The sequence below is a fragment of the Lipotes vexillifer genome, unplaced genomic scaffold, assembly GCF_000442215.2.
Source record: "Lipotes vexillifer unplaced genomic scaffold, Lipotes_vexillifer_v1.1 scaffold445, whole genome shotgun sequence".
NCBI classification, from domain to species: Eukaryota; Metazoa; Chordata; class Mammalia; order Artiodactyla; family Lipotidae; genus Lipotes; species Lipotes vexillifer.
In genome coordinates, this window is record NW_006774995.1 from 2,222,272 (window position 1) to 2,230,130 (window position 7,859).

Consider the following 7,859-nt stretch of genomic DNA (forward strand, 5'->3'; position numbering starts at 1 on the left):
GGAATGCTTAAACTTGCTCTCTGAGCTCTCCATGTTTACACTTTTGAAAAGCTACTATTAACATACTTGACATTAAAATAATTTGGCTAGGGCTTCCCTGGTGGCGCAGTGGTTGAGAGTCCGCCTGCTGATGCAGGGGACACGGGTTCGTGCCCCGGTCCGGGAAGATCCCACATGCTGCAGAGCGGCTGGGCCCATGAGCCATGGCCGCTGAGCCTGTGCATCCGGAGCCTGTGCTCCGCAACAGGAGAGGCCACAACAGTGAGAGGCCCGCGTATGGCAACAAAAAAATAAAAATAAAAAAAATAATAATTTGGCTTGAGTAATATTTGTCTCAGAATAACTTTCATTTGGTTCATATATAAGCACTAGATATTCAAATATTTAATGATTCTAGAAAGAGGCAACCAGAAAACACAAATTGTGGAGCTTCTGATGAACTGAACTCTGTAAGTTGAGTGAACACCTGAAGACCAAGACCTGTTATTTTCTTCAAATGTACTGATAAGGAAAGAGCAACTTTGTAATGGCTCTGTTATTTATTTATTTATTTTTACCACCAATAAACAAATATTTATTTGGAAATTTCCAAACCTGCCAGAAGTGGCATTTGCCAAGCCCTAGGTCCACCCACCTTACCAAGCTCCGAAGGGCAATGATAGTCCCCCCCACCTCTACCCTGCACCTCCCCCTGCCCACACACACCCATGCCTCAGGCCACACCAGAGAACTAGTGTGTCCTCCCTCTAGGAGGCATTACCTCTGGGCCCAAGGGCTTGGGTGGCAGCCCTCTGGCCTCTCAGGAGATGATGGCGGCCAGAGCCGCTTGCATAGATTGAGAAAAGAAAATAAGGAAGGAGCCACCAAGTTGGGCTTCCTGAAAAACACAAGCTTACCCCTGTACAAAAAAAGTGGCTCCCGCATAGAAAAACCTGCTCCACGCATACTGCAAATACCCAAAGGAAAGAAAAAAAACAAAACAGCAGCAAGGCTGGGCTGGTAGGAAGAGGGTGAGCTGTGCCCCTCTTCCTCACAAAGCTCCCCAGAGCCAGCGCTGACACTCGCCCCAAGGGGGTCAGTAAACAAGCAAAGCCAGGGGCCTTTGGTTCTTAAAGGTCTGCATTATGATGTCAAAGAACAGCCTCCAGGTCCTACTTGGGCCTGCCTGCAGGGGGCAGAGGAAGCCTCTGCTGTGAATCCAATTAAAGCCAACGTGTAAGTAGTAAGGCTTTGGGGACCAAGCAACAAGGAATCCTATCACTACACTTATGAAACTAAAGCTGGAGAGCAGAGGGTGACAGGAGGCACCCCTCACCCCCTCATCCTACATGTCTGTGCCCCAGAGGGTGGTCCCCTTCCAGGCTGAGGAAGGGGTGGCTCCAGGGCTGGGAAGAAAGGAAGGGATCCCTGAGCAGTTAGGTCAGGCGGATTCCCAGCACCTGTTCCAGTTCCTGCCTTTGCTGCTGCACCTTGGCAATGATGTGCCTCCGCACTGGTTCCTGGGCCCAGGGCTTGTGGTAGAAAGCAGCTTGTCTCTCCTCCTCAGGATTCCCAATCACATCAGTGATAATCTTGAGGTTCCAGCGCTGGGAACGGAGCCATTCCTGGATGAAGTACTGGGGGTCAGTGCTAAAACTGAGTGTGAGATCCCTCTGGGTCTTCAGCTGGTTGATGGACTCAATGGTCTCATGGATTTTGACATCAAGGGAGGCAATCTCCTGCTGATTGGTGGTAGAGGCCAGAAAATTGCTCATCTGGGCCTTAAGTGGGTCATCCACCTCCACATCAATGTCATAACAGCCTGTCTTCTTCTGGTTGTTAGGGTCCAAACTAATTACATGGTTGATGACAATGGGGTCTGGATGCTGCAGCAACCTGGCTAGCTTCATGGGAATCTCAGAGAAATGCAGTCGTCCACAACTGATCTGGCGGAAGTAACGGTTGCAGTTGACGTACTCCCGCTCATGGCCGTCCTGCAGCTGGTTGTGTTTGATGTAGAGCCACAGGGCCTGCATGATGTCAGCCCTCATCTGTGTGTGCACCCGCTAGCAGCCTCCCCAGTCGGGGGTCCTACTTGTATTGGGGAGGCTGATGATCCAGCATGAGCAGGTGGGTGCACTTGATGTTGAGGTCTCCAGGCCGTTTCACCTGGAAGCCATCTGTCTCCTGGGTGGTGCGCATCCGGTGCCACTTCAGCAGGTGGTTGTCAGGCCCGTACAGTTCCTTGTCCAGCTCAATGACGAGGCTCTTAAAGAATGAAGAAAACTTCCTCTTCTGTTTCCTAAGATCATCCAGCAGTTTTCCCTCTACTCGGAGTTCCCAGGAAGCCACCTTGTCCCCTGCGGGGTTTCCCCCCGGGGGTCTCTGCGGTTCCTGCACTATCACCTTCTGCCTTGCTGGGACTGAACACATTAGAAATATAGATCCACAGCTTTCATTTTTGCGTCAGAGGCTTTTTGATGGCCTCCTGGATCTCCATCCGCTTTCGAGCAATGGTCTGATCCAGCTTCCGCTCAAGAGCCAATAGATCCATGCACGCCTGAGGCTCTGGGATAAGCTCCCAAATTCGCTGAGGTAGAACTTTATCTGCCACCTTCCTGCTCTTTAACCCCCGGCGCTGGGCAGGCATCAGGGGCTGGTCCTGGGGCACAAGCAGGAGTTTTTGGAATGGGTCCATCATGGTGGGTGGCATGCCAGGTCGAAGTGGAGCAGCTGCGCCAAATGGGGAGCCGACAGGGGGTCCCCCCTGCAAGCCAGCCATGGGCGTCCGGCTGCCTGGTGACCTGCCAGCCCTCTGGTACTGCGCCGCAGGGCCCGTGGGGCTCTTGGGGTGGAAGGCGGCAGCCCCCCACGCCTCCAGCAGGCCTGGGCCCCCTGAGCACCGCTCCAGGCAGCGTGCTGGGTCCCGCTGGCGGAGGCGGAGCTCCCAGGGCGGCCTGGCTCTGTTATTTTGATAATTTTGACTGTCTGAGATAATGGAAATTTTGCATCAGATGCTGTCTGTGATCAATGCTTTCTGAGACCTCTCTTCTCCTAGAAACTTCTTTTTCCTGATTACCTCTTGGCTATGGCTTTTTGATGACCTAGGTTTGGTTTAGATGATTGCTTCTGGAAAAACTGTGTTAGCATCCTTGCGGTGGTGTGGAGCCTCCTGAGGAGGGAGAGGCAGGACAGGATTCTAGTTCAAGTCATCGCAGATAGTAGGAAACTGGGGCTTAGAACCAAACAGAATCAGTATCCCCAGTGTTTGAGGAGGGACACCCAGGACAGAACTGGCTTCAGACTCCGGACAAGGCTGAAACAGCTTATGTCAACTGAAGGCACCTTTTCTAAGTTCCAGCCGTCCGTGGACATTGGAGAGCACATGTGCGGTTCCCCAGCCTGTTTTAGGCTCTGGGAACAAAAGCTGGCACTGTATTGCATTATACTGGAAACTGACTAGAAGAGGCTTAGGTTTTTATTGTTTTACTTCCAGGAGGAGAGGGGGAAAATTAACTTGCAAATCAGGTGGATGAAAATTGAGAATGAGAAAGATTTGCTTGTTGAAGGTAACCCTGTTTTCTCTCTCTTTTATTAGGTGTTTGTGAAGAGGCAAGTAAGGCTGAAACCCCTTCTGTTCTTCAGGAATTCTTTTAAAAGTATTTTGTTCTTTGTCTTAGATCGAGACTGAAGATGTGACACCATACATTACTGTTATCACCTTCTGCAGCTGAAATACAGACTCCAGAACTGGATGTGGCATGGAGTAATTTTTCTAATTAGCCCTAGAACTCTACGTTAAAGGCTCAGACTGCGTGTCCTTTGGCATGACATCAGTCCGCCGCAGACTCTGATTGTCAGCAGGAGTCTAATTATTTGGGCCAAAGCATTTTGCCTAGAGTTTCTATTTGTATTCAAAGAGAACTTCTGTGTAAGGAAAGAAAGGCTTTTTGTTATTATTGTTCCTCTTCTTTGGAATTAGCACGTATCTAAATTAATCCTCTCTAACTTCTCTTACTTCTCCAGTAGGTATACTTCCTAAACTTGTTTAGTAACCAACAAAAAGGGGAGTGATGGTCTTTTAATTAACTTTCTAGAGATAGAAAATTCACAGCTATTGAATCCAAGCTGTATCTAATGTGAAGTTTCAACCTAATGAACAGCTGTAAGTATGCTGCCTTCCCACACAGTGGAACTTGATGGAAGCCCTGGTTTTACAACTGCTGGTTATTGATTAAACAACTAGGCTGTTTTGATGCTGGTTGTTTCTGTTGTTGCACTCATCATCTTAGGTTTGGAAGAATTATTGCAGATATTAATGTTCTTAGAGTTATTAAAGGTCACTCACTAGTCTGTCCCCTCACCCACCCTATGCTGGTAACATCTTTACAACATCTCCCCCAAGTGGTTGTCTTGATCATGATAGAACCCACCTAATGACAGTGGGGAGAAAGCAGACTCCATAATCCAGCAGTTATAATTTAGAGTTATTCCTTAATATAGTTTATCTAAAACTATAGTGAACTCCAGCTTAGGAGAGTACCTAAATGTATAAATAGATAAGTTGATATAAAATGTGGTGAATGCTTTGATAGAGGCACAGATAAGTTGTTTAGAAACTAACTGCGTGGGAGAACATTGGAAAGAATTTGTCTTGAAGGATAAGTAAATGTGCTTATGCACTCGTGTGGTGTGTGTGTGTGTGTGTGTGTGTGTGTGTGTGTGTGTGTGTGTGTGTGTGTGGTGGGGAAGAGTATTTCCAGAGAGAGGATACAGGTGCAAAGATATGGAATTTAGGAAAGGCTGTGTTAAGACATGGTGAGAAATTCAGAATGGCTGGATGGAACCTGCAATGGTGAAAGAGATATCTTGAGGCAGGCTATTTGGAGTTTTGTTGCCCACTCAAAAAGTTTAGATTTTATCCTACAGGAAAGAAGAGATTTCAAAGGGGTTAAAGCATCAGAGTGGCTTGATCAGATTTCAATTTTATGAAGATAATCCCAGTGGCAGTTTTGAGGACTCATTTGTTGGAGGAGAGACTGTTTCAAGGATACAGGTTGGATACAAAGTGCTCTGCCCCGCTGGCAGCCCATGTGTCCTATAATATTTCTGGCTCAGAAAGTAAAGTCACTGTCTATAGAGCCAGTCAGGCTTAACTGGTTGTGGTGGGTTCTTGTAAAATGTTACACCTAATGTTGTGTGAATACTGGCAAAGTGAAATAGGAAATCATGGCACAATCATGGACTGTGCAGGGAAATAAAAATTGACTTGAAATACTATCTTAAAGAATTTTAAGGTGGGAAATATCTAGGTCATTGAGCAAGGTTTTTTCCCATGAAATGCTCAACTTTAGTTTGGCTGGACATAGTCTGAGGCACATACTCAGTAATTTGATGATTTCAGCAGTATGTTATTCTGTGACATCCTTATGGATCAGAAAGTCACTATACAGGTCAAAATGAAATCACGTAAGTATTGTATTTTGAAAAGGAAATGTCAAAATAATATTATGAGAGCCTTTAGAAATTTGTATGTACTTAACATTCAGCTGGAATGTGGGGATTACTACTCTCAGACCAGTATAGGTGGTGCATTTTTTTTTTTTTTGGCGGTACGCGGGCCTCTCACTGTTGTGGCCTCTCCCGTTGCGGAGCACAGGCTCTGGACGCATAGGCTCAGTGGCCATGGCTCACGGGCCTAGCTGCTCCGTGGCACATGGGATCTTCCCGGACTGGGGCACGAACCCGTGTCCCCTGCATCGGCAGGCAGACTCTCAACCACTGCTCCACCAGGGAAGCCCTAGGTGGTGCATTTTTGATTGCCTTTCAGGAAATGCATTGGTGCTCAGAAGGTGAGGAGTTTTGAACTTTTTAGCTCTCACCCACATTTACTTCTGCCCTATGATGTTTACATCATCTGCCCTTTTTGTTTTGCTGGCTAACCAATTCCCATTCTCCACATGCCGTAAACAACTATTCCTAAGATAGGTAATGTCACAAACAGAAATTTATCTGTTTCAGAAAAAGATGAGGGGAGAAATATGCCTGAATTAAAGCCATGAAACAGATCCTCAAATATCCTTGCTAATGTTATGTGAGAAATAGGCTTCCAATAGTTTATTTTTATTCATGTTATTTATTTAGTAGCATCACCATGCAGAGGAAAGTAGATTTGTTACCAACTGACAAAAGAGTTCAGTCTGGACACTGGTTGTCTTCTCTGTGGGGCTGGCTGGCTCCCGTGCTTTGTCATCCCTCAGAGTTTTCCTGATAAATAAATATGTGTTGGTCAGAATTGATCTCTGGCATTATTGTCAATGACACCCATGAGTTGGCCCACAATTGCACATTTTCCTGCAGCTGGTCTGTGGCTGCACCCTGTCATTTCATATTCACAGCCTGCTCCATCAGGCTAATAAATCAGCTGTTTCTTATGCATGACATTCTGTGTCGTGTGACTGACGGATAACTGCAGCATTTTAAGTCTTGTTCTAGAGTCTCCATTGTGCTGCCAGCCTCTCTGTTATACTCTATAAAAATGTTTCCTGTTATGGGCTATCAGAAGCAAAAGTAGGTTGTTTTAGAGTCAGAGCAATCTGAACCCTGTAAAGTACTGCTAGATTAGCAGGCATGGGTAGATGAGGAGAAGCTGTTTGGAAAAAGATGTGCTTAAGGGCATCAAACATAAGCTCAAAAATTACCTTTTTCATGGCCCTGCCTATATGGACATAGATAGAGTAGCTTCTGTAGAAGCTGTGATTCAGTACGAGCTGGAAAACTTCTTTCTAAGAGGTCTGGAGACTTGTTAGAAGAAAGACAAGGACAGGTGACTGACACTCATTAAGTACTTTGTGTCCAGTGCTGTGCTATGTTCTACTGTACATATTAGGTCACTGATTCTCAAATAACTCTGAGAAACAGGGATTTCTATCCCCTCCCCACTTTTTTTTGGCCACAGTTTGTGGCATGTGGGATCTTAGTTCTCTGACTAGGGATTGAACCCTCGCCTCCTGCAGTGGAAGTGCTGAGTCTAAACCACTGGACAACTGCCAGGGAAGTCCCTCTATTCCCTTTCTTTCGTTAACGTGTAAGAAACAAAGTCTGAGAAATTGTGGAACTTTCTTGCTTTCTCACAATGAGTACAGTTCTGTGGCCCTTCCTGTGCCCTTTTCATGACCCTCTCCATGCTCCCAACTGAATGGCTCCCCAGGGAAAAGATCTATCTCTAACCAGCTCTGGAGATTCTGGGAAGACTTGACAGGGCTCCAGCAATTTGCTTCTTGAGATTTCAGTGGCTCAATGGCTAGAGGCTGTTCATCCTAACAACACAAAAGCAGACTTCAGTGTAGTCTGTTTCTATTGATAAATTACATACACTGTTTATATTAGCAAATAATGTGGCAATTTAAAAATCATGTTTATAAAATCATTATTATGTCTTAGGGCTCTGTAGAACACAGTCTGATAACTACAAGCTTAATATATTCCAGTAAATGGGTTAACTGCTTTGACATGTGTGTCTTCCTATCTCTTCTTACCTTGAAGTCTTAACCTTCTTACATTTACTCATGGTCATTCATTAGCTCCAGGGAAGGTTTTTAGAGCATGGCTCTGCAACAAGAGTGAAGTTCTTGGCTTATGAGTTGTAAGAATCTGGAATTTGAGCATCAGAGGCCTTAGTCCTGAGATCAGTGGGCAGAATTTATGGCCTAAGTTATAGATTTGGAAGAATATGTTGTGGGTCAGAGGCACTTTTTCTAATATCCAGATAGATGAAGATTCTGTGTGATGATGAGTGAGAGGAGATAAATGAGAAGAGACACACAGAGCACTGCTGACGGGTCTCCTGAGAAGGATCCAACACTCTTTACAGACTCTTG

General features: G+C 45.8%; 1 pseudogene; it reads right to left on the reverse strand.

Annotated features, from left to right (window-relative positions):
• Positions 1–1,415: 1,415 nt before the first annotated feature.
• LOC103068773 (SWI/SNF-related matrix-associated actin-dependent regulator of chromatin subfamily D member 2 pseudogene) overlaps positions 1,416–7,859 on the reverse strand; it is a 12,744-nt pseudogene continuing 6,300 nt past the window's right edge.